The 11158-nt window shown below is 38.5% G+C and overlaps 1 protein-coding gene across 1 annotated transcript in view; it reads left to right on the forward strand.

Moving 5' to 3' along the window:
* The first annotated feature begins 2721 nt into the window (after positions 1-2721).
* The window catches only part of FHL5 (four and a half LIM domains 5), a 31634-nt gene continuing 23197 nt past the window's right edge, over positions 2722-11158 (forward strand). The window contains exon 1 of the mRNA XM_009320135.1: positions 2722-2874. The gene's annotated coding sequence lies outside the window, so the exon portion shown is untranslated. The remainder of the gene's footprint in view (positions 2875-11158) is intronic.

An 11158-nucleotide genomic window follows, 5' to 3' on the forward strand; every position in this document is an offset into this window, starting at 1 on the left:
TAGGTAGAATAATACCCTTCTCAGCAACAGCCTTTCCTTTCCCTGTTTTTAAGTGGCAAAATGTGACTTTTGTAGCTGGTTATTTGTAGGTCTGCTGGAAATACGCAAACTGTTGCTCTGTTAGAATTTGCAGCCTTCTTTCCAATTATCTTGTTTCGCAGCTTCTTAAAAAAAACAAACCTGGCACAAGTTTCTAAGTAATAGTACTGGGATTTGTTGTCTGCATGAATCCATCTTACGGCTTGTTCAGATAAAACTACAGTACTTCTCTGTGTAGGCTCATGAGTAGGCTACTCATGCAGTGGTTGCTCCTTGAATTTTTCTAATAATTTCTTCTAATAAGTAATAGTTACATTTTCCCTAGGCCCGGAAAATGGAAATTGCTACATTTGGGGGGGGGGGGGGGGGGGGTTAGAAAAAAGTTTAGTACTCTTGCAGAAGACACAAGAGTGACTGTACTGGGTCAGATCAAAGGTCTGCGTAGCCCAGTATTGTGTCTCCAGCAAGGGCCAGAAGTGGATGCCTAGGGAGGAATATAAGAACAAGGCATGTAGTGATTTTTCCCTTGAGTGCTTTTTGAGCCTCCAAATATGTGCTACTCAAACTTTTTGAATTATGATTGTACTTTAAACATAGAAAATGGTAATTAGCTGAAGCTTTTGTGTAAACCGGATACTTGTGAGAGCAGAATTCCTTTCTCTGCTGACCCAAATAACAGAACATATTCAGTAAGTGCCAAAGATGTTTTCTCAGGAAAACAAGTTATTTATTTATTTATTTAAGGAATTGTTAAGGAATGACTTTTTTTTTTTTAAATTAAAAAAATAATAATCTGAATTCAGAAGAGCGACTTGAGTAGTTTAAAGAGAAACACCATTTGATTGATTAATTTCCCAAATCCTCAATATGAAGAGGAAGCTAGGTCAAGACAGGTCGTGTCTGGGGTCAGATGGAATAAGCTGCTCTCTCTTTCAGGGAGTTCAGGAGGAGATGTGAGAGCTGTAGGAGACATCACCTAGCTGATACTCTGAAGAAGCAGCAGAATTTTTGTTGACCTCTTCGGTTATACTCAATTTGCACCTGTCGGCAAAAACCGATTGTTTTAAATGCTTCTCTGGGCACGTCTTCTGTTAACATAGCTATGATCTCTACCTACAGTTAGACAAATTTGAGGATAGTCTTTGAAGTTTAAGGAAAGTGATATGCTGGAGGAGATGTCTGTACTTCTCATCCTTTCCGGAAAGAACATATTGCATTAGAAGTATTTCTAAGTGTCATTAGCTCTTTTGACGGATCTGTTTGGGTAATACTTTTGTCTTGCTCTGATTTGTGAACTTCAGAAGGTAGTTGGTCAAGAATTGTACTTTCACTTTTCTCTTTCTGGAAGTAAAGGCAAGGGGAAGCTATTCATGATTCTCATTCTGGACTCAAATTCACACCTAACCTGTCCTCTGTCTTCTCAGTCTGCAAAAATCGCAAGCTTGAAAAGTGCATGGTGTAAATAAAGCTTCTAGCTCTTATAAAAATGAGAAAAGAGTTCAATCTAGTTTAAGTACATGACAAAATAAGTGTCTGCAGAGGTTTAATAAATAAGTCAGCCACAAATAGAGAAGGTCAATTCTTGGCAATATTAATCAGAGGATCAGTCTTAATTGCAAGATATTACCTAGACACAGATAACCTCCAGAACATGACCAGATTTGGCAATTTTACTGAAGTCTTCAGATAACGTAATACATCTTTAAACCATTTAAACATTTCCTTCTTTCTTCTATCTGTGATATAAAACAGCTCCCACCCACTTGACATTATAGACTAAATGATTCAGATCTATTGGCTCTCGGTTGTGGAAAAATCTGCCTGGAGGTCAGTCGTGGTTCATACCACAAGCAGCCATCCTTTTTTTCACTCTGCTTAACTTCAGCCTGCATTTTCAAATGGACACAGTATCCTTACTTTCAGCTGGGATTGGTTAAAGGTCTCCATAGAGCCTTACGCGAAGTATGAGCACTTCTGTACGCTCCATGCATGCAGTAGACTGTCTGTGAAAGTTAGCTGGCCCCTGTTCTGTCCAAGCAAAAGGTAAAAGAGAGGACTGCAACCCAAACAAGGCCAGAACTGAGAAATGCCGAGGGAGAACCTAGAGGAGGCCATTGCTGCCACTCTGATGGTCGCGCTGTATGAACACCTTCCTGCCTGCCGGACGAGCGGCAAATTATTCCAGCCCAGAAATTGCTGTAGTAGTGTCAGAGGAGTTCTGCTGGGTCCCCGAAAGTCTTTTCTGAAATTGGAAAAGTGTTTCTCCCTGCCCCCTATTTCCTGTACACAACAGTCAGACTTCAGTAATCACGACTTCTCTATTTCTTTTCTGATTTACAAGCCCAGATGAGGTCTTTTGGATTCATTATGCGTGAACCAAAGTGTATCTGGGAATGAACGATGAACCATCTTTTTTTTTCTTTTTCTTTTTTTTTTCTTTTTTCCTTGTACTAAACGGTTTGGGGCTTTGGGGAGTTTTAATTCTTTAGTTTTTTAACAGAAGTGCCTTTTTCCTTTTGACAACTGTCTGAAATATGTTCCTTTAAGAACCTCCTACATGGTATGTATTTGCAATTTGTAAACACGATATGTCAAAGAATGATTTGATTCGGTGGTGAGGCAGCCAGCTATTTGCATGTCATGAGGTCTAAGGGAAACAAACTGACCCTCAGCCTTCCTCCATCCAGCCAAATTCTGATGGGACCCTCAAATAGCTCTGGCAAAGTGTTCTGTTTCTTTTGGACTCGATGAATGCTTGTTTCTGTGAAGGCACATAATTATTTCTTCCTTTATTTTGCTGCACAAGTTATCGAGAGAAGCAGCCTAAAACCAAATGTGAGTATTGAGGCTCTTTTCCGTTATTCCTTTATTTGATAATGCTTAAATGGGGTAGTATACAAGGTACCTAATTTAACATTTTAAGCAAGTAAACGGGAACTTTTTTCTTCAGACACAAAACTGCTAATTAAATTAGATGCTGAATTCTACACATGTATCTAAAATTTTCTATTTTGTGTACCAAAAGAAATGCCACGCTTTTTTTGGATGCAATTGTTTTCATTTTATTAATTGGCTCGCTCATTAATTTACGGGAAGGTTGTTTGGGGTTTCCTTTGTAATGAGGTGAGGATTAATTTTGTTTACTCCAAAGAACAAGCCAACAATGAAAGTGCATGCTTTTTCCTGTGACATTTGAATCACCATTTTTATCTCTTAGCAAGCTTTCATAGCTATTTGCTATTGCAAGAAAACTTTCTAGATAGTGTCTTTTCTGATAAGGTAAAAGTAACTTGTTCCTAGCATAACTAATTTTAACACCTAACACGGATTGTTCTTGGTTTTTTTCGAAGTAAAACCAGTTTCCAAGCTGGTGTTTATAGCAATATTTTTGACTTGTCATCAAAATCAAATATCGTCTCCAAATTCTTCCCCCATACGACACTGTTTTATCTTTTAGGTATCACATTTTTAGGATCATAATTTTGGTTTGGAATTTGAAGGGAAAGAATAGTGTTGAAAGGATATACCACTTTATACTGAAATGGTGCTGGAAATGTGTGCCTATATTGCAGAATTAAAAAAGAAGTATGGGTAACTGTGGAAATACTCCTTAAATTAAAGTCTATGTATATTAATTGTGCTGCTACCTGATTTCATAATGGCAGTCTTTTTGATAACGAGGTTACAATTAAATTTGGACAAAACTATCAAATTTAATTTCCATTTCAATAATATAAATGTTTGAAAATATATTTCTTTAACTGTCCCTGTTTTCAAAAGATCTGGTTTTATTTCTGGAGCTGGGCACCAAATCTCTTACATTTAGAAAACAAGTTTCAGATGCCTTTTTTTGTTTGTGGTTAATATTTTCACCCACATTTTTCTTCCGTTTGTGTGACAGTTGACATTTCTAGAGTATTTTAGCAGAACAGGCTGTAACGGATTTAGTAGATTAATGTTATAACAGATTGCTGATGGTCTTGCCATGGAATTTTATTGCAGTGTCACAAAAGTCACTTTGTTTCAAAGTTGTGTAATTGGTAGAAACTGAAGATGACATACTAACCTTCTTGTAAGATTAGAGCAAAATGAAATCAAAAGCTGCTTGAAAGAGATTCTGATCAGTTGTGACGTATGGTATCTCCAGGTTATTCGCAGGCAGTAATATTTTACGAAGTGTGTATTTTTGGTTGACTTGTTAAGACATATGTTCTGTGGCCTATATACCAATAAGCCCAGCATTCTTCATTTTTTTCCATATCTGAGTTTTATTTCTCAAAAAAAACTTAAAAACTTTTAGTATTGCCTAACCATGGACAGACGGAAAGAAATGTGAAAATCTTAACCAGCGTGCTTCCAAATGTTACGCCCAAAATCAGAGAGTGAAATTCTGACCCTGTTCGAATGAGCGGCCCTCCTGTCAATTAAACAAGCTCCAGATGCCGTTCAGGCTTTTAGATCACCTGGGGAATAAAACTGACCTGAGTTTTTCTGCATGCTTCCCTGCCAGTTAAGGGTAAGATGATGTCTTATGACTAATTCTAGGATGCTCGTAAAATTAATGATTTCCAGTTCAACTGTTCTATTAAAATCTCTAGAGCCCCAAGCTTGGAAGTTGGCATGGCAAAATGCTGCTGATGCTCCGCTTGCGCTCCTGCAGTGGAATTCATTCTTCTGGGAACAGGGCGCGCAGCTCTAGTGAGAAAGGAGGCTGTGAACTCCTCGTTTCGTACAGTTCTATTTTCCTGTAAAATGTAAGAGGGATGAAATAAGGATGGTTTTGTAGAAATACGCAAACATTACTCCAAAAACACTGAACTGATGTGTTAAAAATAAGTTAACAAAATTCTACAGCAGAGATACGGTGAGGGACGAGACTGTTACAAAAGCTAACTAATCTCCCTCGGTTGCCTCTATAATGATGGCTAATTTGAGTTTCTGCTGGTAATCACCCTGGAGAGGAATTTATCTCTTTTAACCATAAAAAGTGCCTTGTTCCTTAGCCTCAGTAGGCTTAGGTTAGCTTTCGTGAATATCCCCATTCTTCTCTGATATTGTACAGTGTACATCAGCTATCATCCCTTCTTGTTTCCCTTTCTCAGACTAAGACTTTTCTTTGATTGTACTTTATTCATGCTAGTAGGTACTTTTCTTCTCAGCCATGGTTGTCTTTGAGTTTGAATTTTTCTAGGTCCATATATAAGGACTGGTAAGTTCTTGCACATCTCAGCATATTATGGATAATGGATCTGAACAGGCTGCCCTCAGGCTGCCCTTGTTGCTGGCCTCACACTTGGATGCTTTATAACTCAGAAAAATATTCATTTTCCTATAGTGTGCGCATAGATAGCAGAATTGATAGAAAGAACGACCTAGTGACAGAACATGGCGTAGTTGTTGACAGAGCACAGGCAGGAAACCAGAATCCAGTCCAGAGTGACCTCCAGCAAGTTGTTCTGTGCCTCAGTTCCCCGTCTGTAAACCGGGTTTGTTACGTTGGGGAGAAAAAAATGAGTTTAAACCCATGTTATCCAAAACTGTCTGGAAACAACCCAAATTGACTGGAAAATCCTTCATAATTAGGAACTCTCTCAACTGCTGTAGCCCTAAGAGGTTTGACATAAAACTGGAAAAATTCCACCCAGAACATTTTGCATAAGAATATTAATCGTAACCTCAGAGTAATTAAGGACAATTGCAAAGTCCACAACTGGAACATTTATAGCTTCAGCTAATTTTAGAAGTGCTTTCTACCTCTAGCACTGGAGGTTGACCACCCGGCAACCTTCATACAGTCTTTTTAACTGCCCCAGGCCAGTGCTATGGATACAGCCTAATGAGCAGACCCATCTAATGGCAAAGGCGTTAGCGACTGGCTTCTTTTCTTCCCACTCCTCCAGGTTTGCTTGCTGACCTTAAGCAAGTCAGTTACTTTGCTTTGACAAGAGTTAACCTCTTCTGTAGACAAGAATCTCACAGCTGTGTTTTAGAATTACTTTATTATTGTTGTTACAAAAGCATTCTGAAACCTTTGAAAGGAAGGCTGTAAAATACTTCAGAGTATTAGGTTATAATTCTATTTATCAGAAGCCCAGAACAGTATTAGGCTGTAAATCCATTTATCGGGAGCCCAGTCTTCCTCAAGTGAGCTCTTCGAGTTTCGAATTCAGCCACATCATGATTCATTCATGTATTATAACATGCCAAATTGTGGCATAATTAGAGTTCTGTGAGTCTGGGATTCTATTTGCATGAAAAAACAAGGAAAAGATTAGAGGAAAAACTGTTTCAAGCTGATCTTCTAATTGTCAATCTTTGTTTAGTCTGGTGCTTGAAAACTGAAGAGCATTGAGAAACATTTCAAATTAAAAGCTCAAAACATTTTGGTTTTTTTTAAATACAGTAGCAAAATTCTTAATTTGTTCAATCACTTGCTTAGACTTTTTACTGAAAACATTTACCAAATTTAACATAAATTAGCAAAAAGGACTTGGACTGTATTTGTTTCTTAATGCAGTTTCTGCTGCTGCTTACCACTCTCCTCCTCCTCAGACTGACCTTATCCCCCACAGCTGGTCAGAGTTATGGACTCTGAGCATCATCTCCTATTGAAAACAGTCAATTCCATCCTAGGTTTGCAAAGATGGTTGCTCTGCTATTGCTGCATGTCAGGCTTCACGTCGTCACTTTAATAGGCTTTACTGGTTTCAGTGGACTCATTGTTCCACAATATCCTTGAGTTAAATAGCATGTTCTTAAAATGTTCCTAAATGTTAGAAAGGAATTTCTTCATTCTTACCAAATTTTGTCCAGAATTCTAAGACTTTACTGATTATTTCTATTGGTCTGAGTCAAATGTTGATTGTCTTGGGTGTTCAGATAAACTTTAGCCTTATTTTCCTTCAATCAGAATAGGGCAATCCTACACTGGAACCAGCTTTTAGATAGCGTGTGTTTATAATCATAGAAAGAAATACACTCTGAAAGTCATAGTGCCAAAACCAAAAAAAGGACCTTTTCGCATGCCAGGACATTACAAAAATCCCAGCAGGGCAGTTAACGAAAGGGTCAGTAACCTCACATCATAATAAAGACAGACAGAATACCATGGTCTACTCATTGCAGGGTCTAATTTTAAATCGTAGCCACTTTTAGGAAGATAGACTATGTTAAAATAGAAAGAAACATGTTTAATGTCTGGCACAGAGATTTTAAGGCTTAAGGGAAATGTTAGGATACCCAGTCACATAATTTTTCAGCAGACCTTATCTCCTAAGTAGGCAGAACAGGTAACATATATAAGAGGCACAAAGATTTCAAGTACATGGCAAAGGTCACTGGCAGGACATGAACAGAACCCAGGGCTGAGTGTCTCGAAGGACTGGTCGATGTTGCTGCTCACAGGACATGAGGATTGAAATTAAAACAGAGTCGATGCCATGATATACTCTACGTAGTTTGCCAGAACATTTTCTACTCAACGGCTCAAGACTCAAGAGGTCTTCAGTTAACACTTTTTTTCTGGTTAATGGATGATGCACAAAGCCACATGTTTAAAGAAAAGGAAAACAAAAACAAACAAAAAAACCCGAACCCAACATTTTTTTCTACACTCAGTCCTAGTAACACTCCGTTATTTTTCCTCCCTGGTAGAGGACGAACAAGAAGCTGAAGACCTCCACTTCCTGCCTTTTCTCCTATCAGCCCCACTCCTAAAGGGCTTCACTACCTTCAAAAGTCCTGTTGTCAGGTCTCTTCTAGAACTGAGTTTTTACACTGTGAGTCATATATCCTTTTGCTGTGTTGGAATGAAATGTGCTGGTTTACTATCAACAGTGAATATAGGACACGTCATAAAAGAATGTGTCTATCTGAATATTTTATCCTTTTTTTTTTCCTCCAGCCCAAACACCAACAGCCTGCCCTTGATGCACCTGCATAGTTAAGCTAATAAGGTTTTCCAGCTTTACAGTATGTATAAAACAAATACAGGGCAGAGAATAAAAGGTAAAAATCACCCTGCTATAATTCCACTTCTTTAGTGAAATGCAGACACAGCCAAATCGTACTAATTTGTTACTGCAACCTTGGTGCAGATGTCGAGACTTCGTAAGTGAATTGTGCCTAGCGCTTCCCAATAGATATGAGGACACCAACCCTAACATGCAGAGTTAAAAACCTAATCCAGAAAATATTAGATCATCTAACCTGACGTCCATGAATTGAGTGAAATTATTCAGCTGCATTAATTTGCATACATATGCAAGTGTTCCTGGGGTCCTGTTCTAAGAGAAGACAAAGCAGGAGTTCATGTAACACTTAGGGGTAAACAGGAGGAAGTTAAGTAAGTCTGCTTAAGAACACCCACCGTGTTTTTTCATGTTGATTGGTTGTTGTGCGCTTTCCTGGAAACCTTTCTTGCTCTCTGTCTCAGTTATATTGTATAACCAATTCATTACTGTAAAAGCAGTAGAGTGCAAAGAGTACCACATCTTTGAGGTTTTCTCCACCAGATTAGACCTTTCGTGGTCTGTGCACCTTGCAGATGCAATATATGCATATGTATTTTAATAGGACTATGTTATTATTGGATCCCTGTGTTCCAAAGAGATTGCAATTGCAGAAGATCATTACTGCTAGGTCTTGTAGCAATGCCTACTGTGTTAATTGTCAGTAAAAATCCGGAGTGTGTAGGTAGTTCTTGCTTTGAGATCAGGCTGTTATTGGCTCTACTCAATGTTTCTGCCCATTCCTTCCCTATTTGATCCTGCCTCTTCGGACTGCCCATCCTGAAGCCTGCTTTCCCTTGGGAAGGTCCATGGAGGCACATCATGGAGTTCCTCTCCATGAAAATGAGACTGCCATGGTCACCCTAAACAGCTCAAATATAATGTTAAGAGAGGGTATATGTGCCACATTTTCAGTTGCCAGCATTTCTTAGACTGTACCCAGCAGTGGCTTCACAAACTGTAATTCCTGTGGGCATAATAAGCAGTCCAGGCTTGTCTGCAGAACCATGTCATCTCTGTTTTCAGTGAAAAGTTTGGTAAGACGGTGGCAGTTAAGACTGATGGAGCTCTGCAAGCAGCAAAACTGGCCGTTCGTTGGGCCTAAAAATCTAAATACCTGGGAACAATGATAATTGAAGTAGGGATCTTACATAGCAATACTACTTGTAGCCTTTGCTTTTCCTAAGCTGTAATGCCACCTAGCTCATGCCAATCTTTTAACAGGGCTGAGATTAGAAATCTTTAGATTTCGTTCATTTTGATAAGGTGTCATATTTTTATTACGGAAGTCCTGCAGCTCAGTTTATTTTTTTCCTCAGAAAACTAGGTCAGGTTGTCACAGTGCAGTTGGAAGAGAAAAGGAAAAGGCTGTGCCGCTGCAGCAGACACTTTATTACCACTTGGGGGTTTTATGTTTGGTTTTAGGGGACGGAGGCCCTTTTTTTTTAAATAGGGTAATGAAAATCCCTTCCAATTTTAGCTTGCTGCTAACATTGCTGCTGCTGCTTATCTTTTTCTTATTGCTCATTTTATTTCTTAAAGCAGTTCTAAAGTAGGTCACAGGCTTTTAAAGAACCCAGCTAGAAAATGTTGTACTGCATAGTCAGTTGTAGTTATTTTTTAAAAAGAGATTTTAATTCATGTGATGTACCCCTTCTCACAAGACACAGTACTCTTCATCCACCTTTCTGTCCCTGAAATAAAATGTAAGGGTGGGGGAAATCCGGCCTCTGCAGTTGATGCATCTGCAAAAACAAGAAATGGCCTATTTTTTATTAAGATCTTAAAGACTGCAGTCAGCATCAGCATTGCCTATTGAAGCTCTGTTACCTCTTTAGTGGCAAGGCTGTTTCGTTTCACGGCCTGTGAGCGCTTCACTCACCGCTGTATCACAGGCATCATTTCCTATAGCTATTGTTTTCCACAGGAAAGCTTTCAGTCCCGAGGGCAAGCTTGCTTCATTTTCAGGTAGAAATGTTCCTGCCTGGTGGTGTTAGTATATTGCTAAGGTGCTGCTGTTTCCTTGGTGGACTTCTGCTCAGCTGTGCAAGCATCTTGACTTTAGTGCATTGTGTAGAGGGGAATCGGGAGCCAGATGTGCAGACGCCGTTGCAGCAGAGATCGCTCAGAAGTGCTGCTCTAATTTGCACACGGGGGATGAACTCACTGGTAAAAGCCTCAGATCAGGACTTCAGCACATGTCTTCATTTGTAACTTTAATTTTCTTTTTATTTAAGCACTTTTTAAAGTATTTTCAATGACTAGGGGATTGTAGGTGAGGGTGGAGGCAGGAAAGGGGACTGGACAAGCCAGGCAGAAAGGGTGGTGGGGAAGACTTTGTATTCATTGCCAGAGATCAGCTGTGACCTCAGTGATCAATTCTCACCCTGACCAGTTCAGCCGCAAATATTTAATGTTTCTTTTTCTCTTCCAAAGTCATTTAATACTTGCTGGGTTGTAGGTTGATAGAAGGAAAATACATTAATATTTCCACGCAAGTATAATATGTTATTCTCTACATTCCCACTATTTTAATTGAAGAAACTGTAATCCAACATAAATGACCTTTTGCTACCAAATAACTTCTTTCAAAATGAGATCACTCTAACTCAGATTCACATCTTTTTTTCCTAGAATAAAACAGTTAGCTATAAAATTGCGTCTTCAAATAAAATTTTTAACTTTATATCAAAAATAAAATTTAAGTTTTTACTATAAATTTTTCTGTTGAGAACTTAAGATCCATTTTTAGACCAATATTTTTCAGTCAAATTTCACTTTTTTTGAATCCTACTTTTCTAAAACAAATTGACATTTTCCATGAAGTGGGTATTTTTTTATTCACAAATATTTTTTATTAAAATACATCAAAATTTTAAAAATAAAAGTGTTAGAGCATTTTGGATCAAGCTTAGTGCAAAACTCCTTTTTCTTCCAAAAATACCCTGATGCAATAACTTTTTTTTTAATTTATATTAGTTTTGGAGGCTCAAGTTGCAGAGCATGAATTTAATCCTCTAAAAGGGATTAGGAAATTTGCCTCATGAGCAGGTTGCTGCCTTGCCATCCTTTGTAGGGTTTCTTGCATCTTAGGATGGTTTTGCCTGCTG

Source organism: Pygoscelis adeliae, unplaced genomic scaffold (genome assembly GCF_000699105.1).
Source record: "Pygoscelis adeliae isolate BGI_AS28 unplaced genomic scaffold, ASM69910v1 Scaffold41, whole genome shotgun sequence".
Taxonomy (NCBI): domain Eukaryota; kingdom Metazoa; phylum Chordata; class Aves; order Sphenisciformes; family Spheniscidae; genus Pygoscelis; species Pygoscelis adeliae.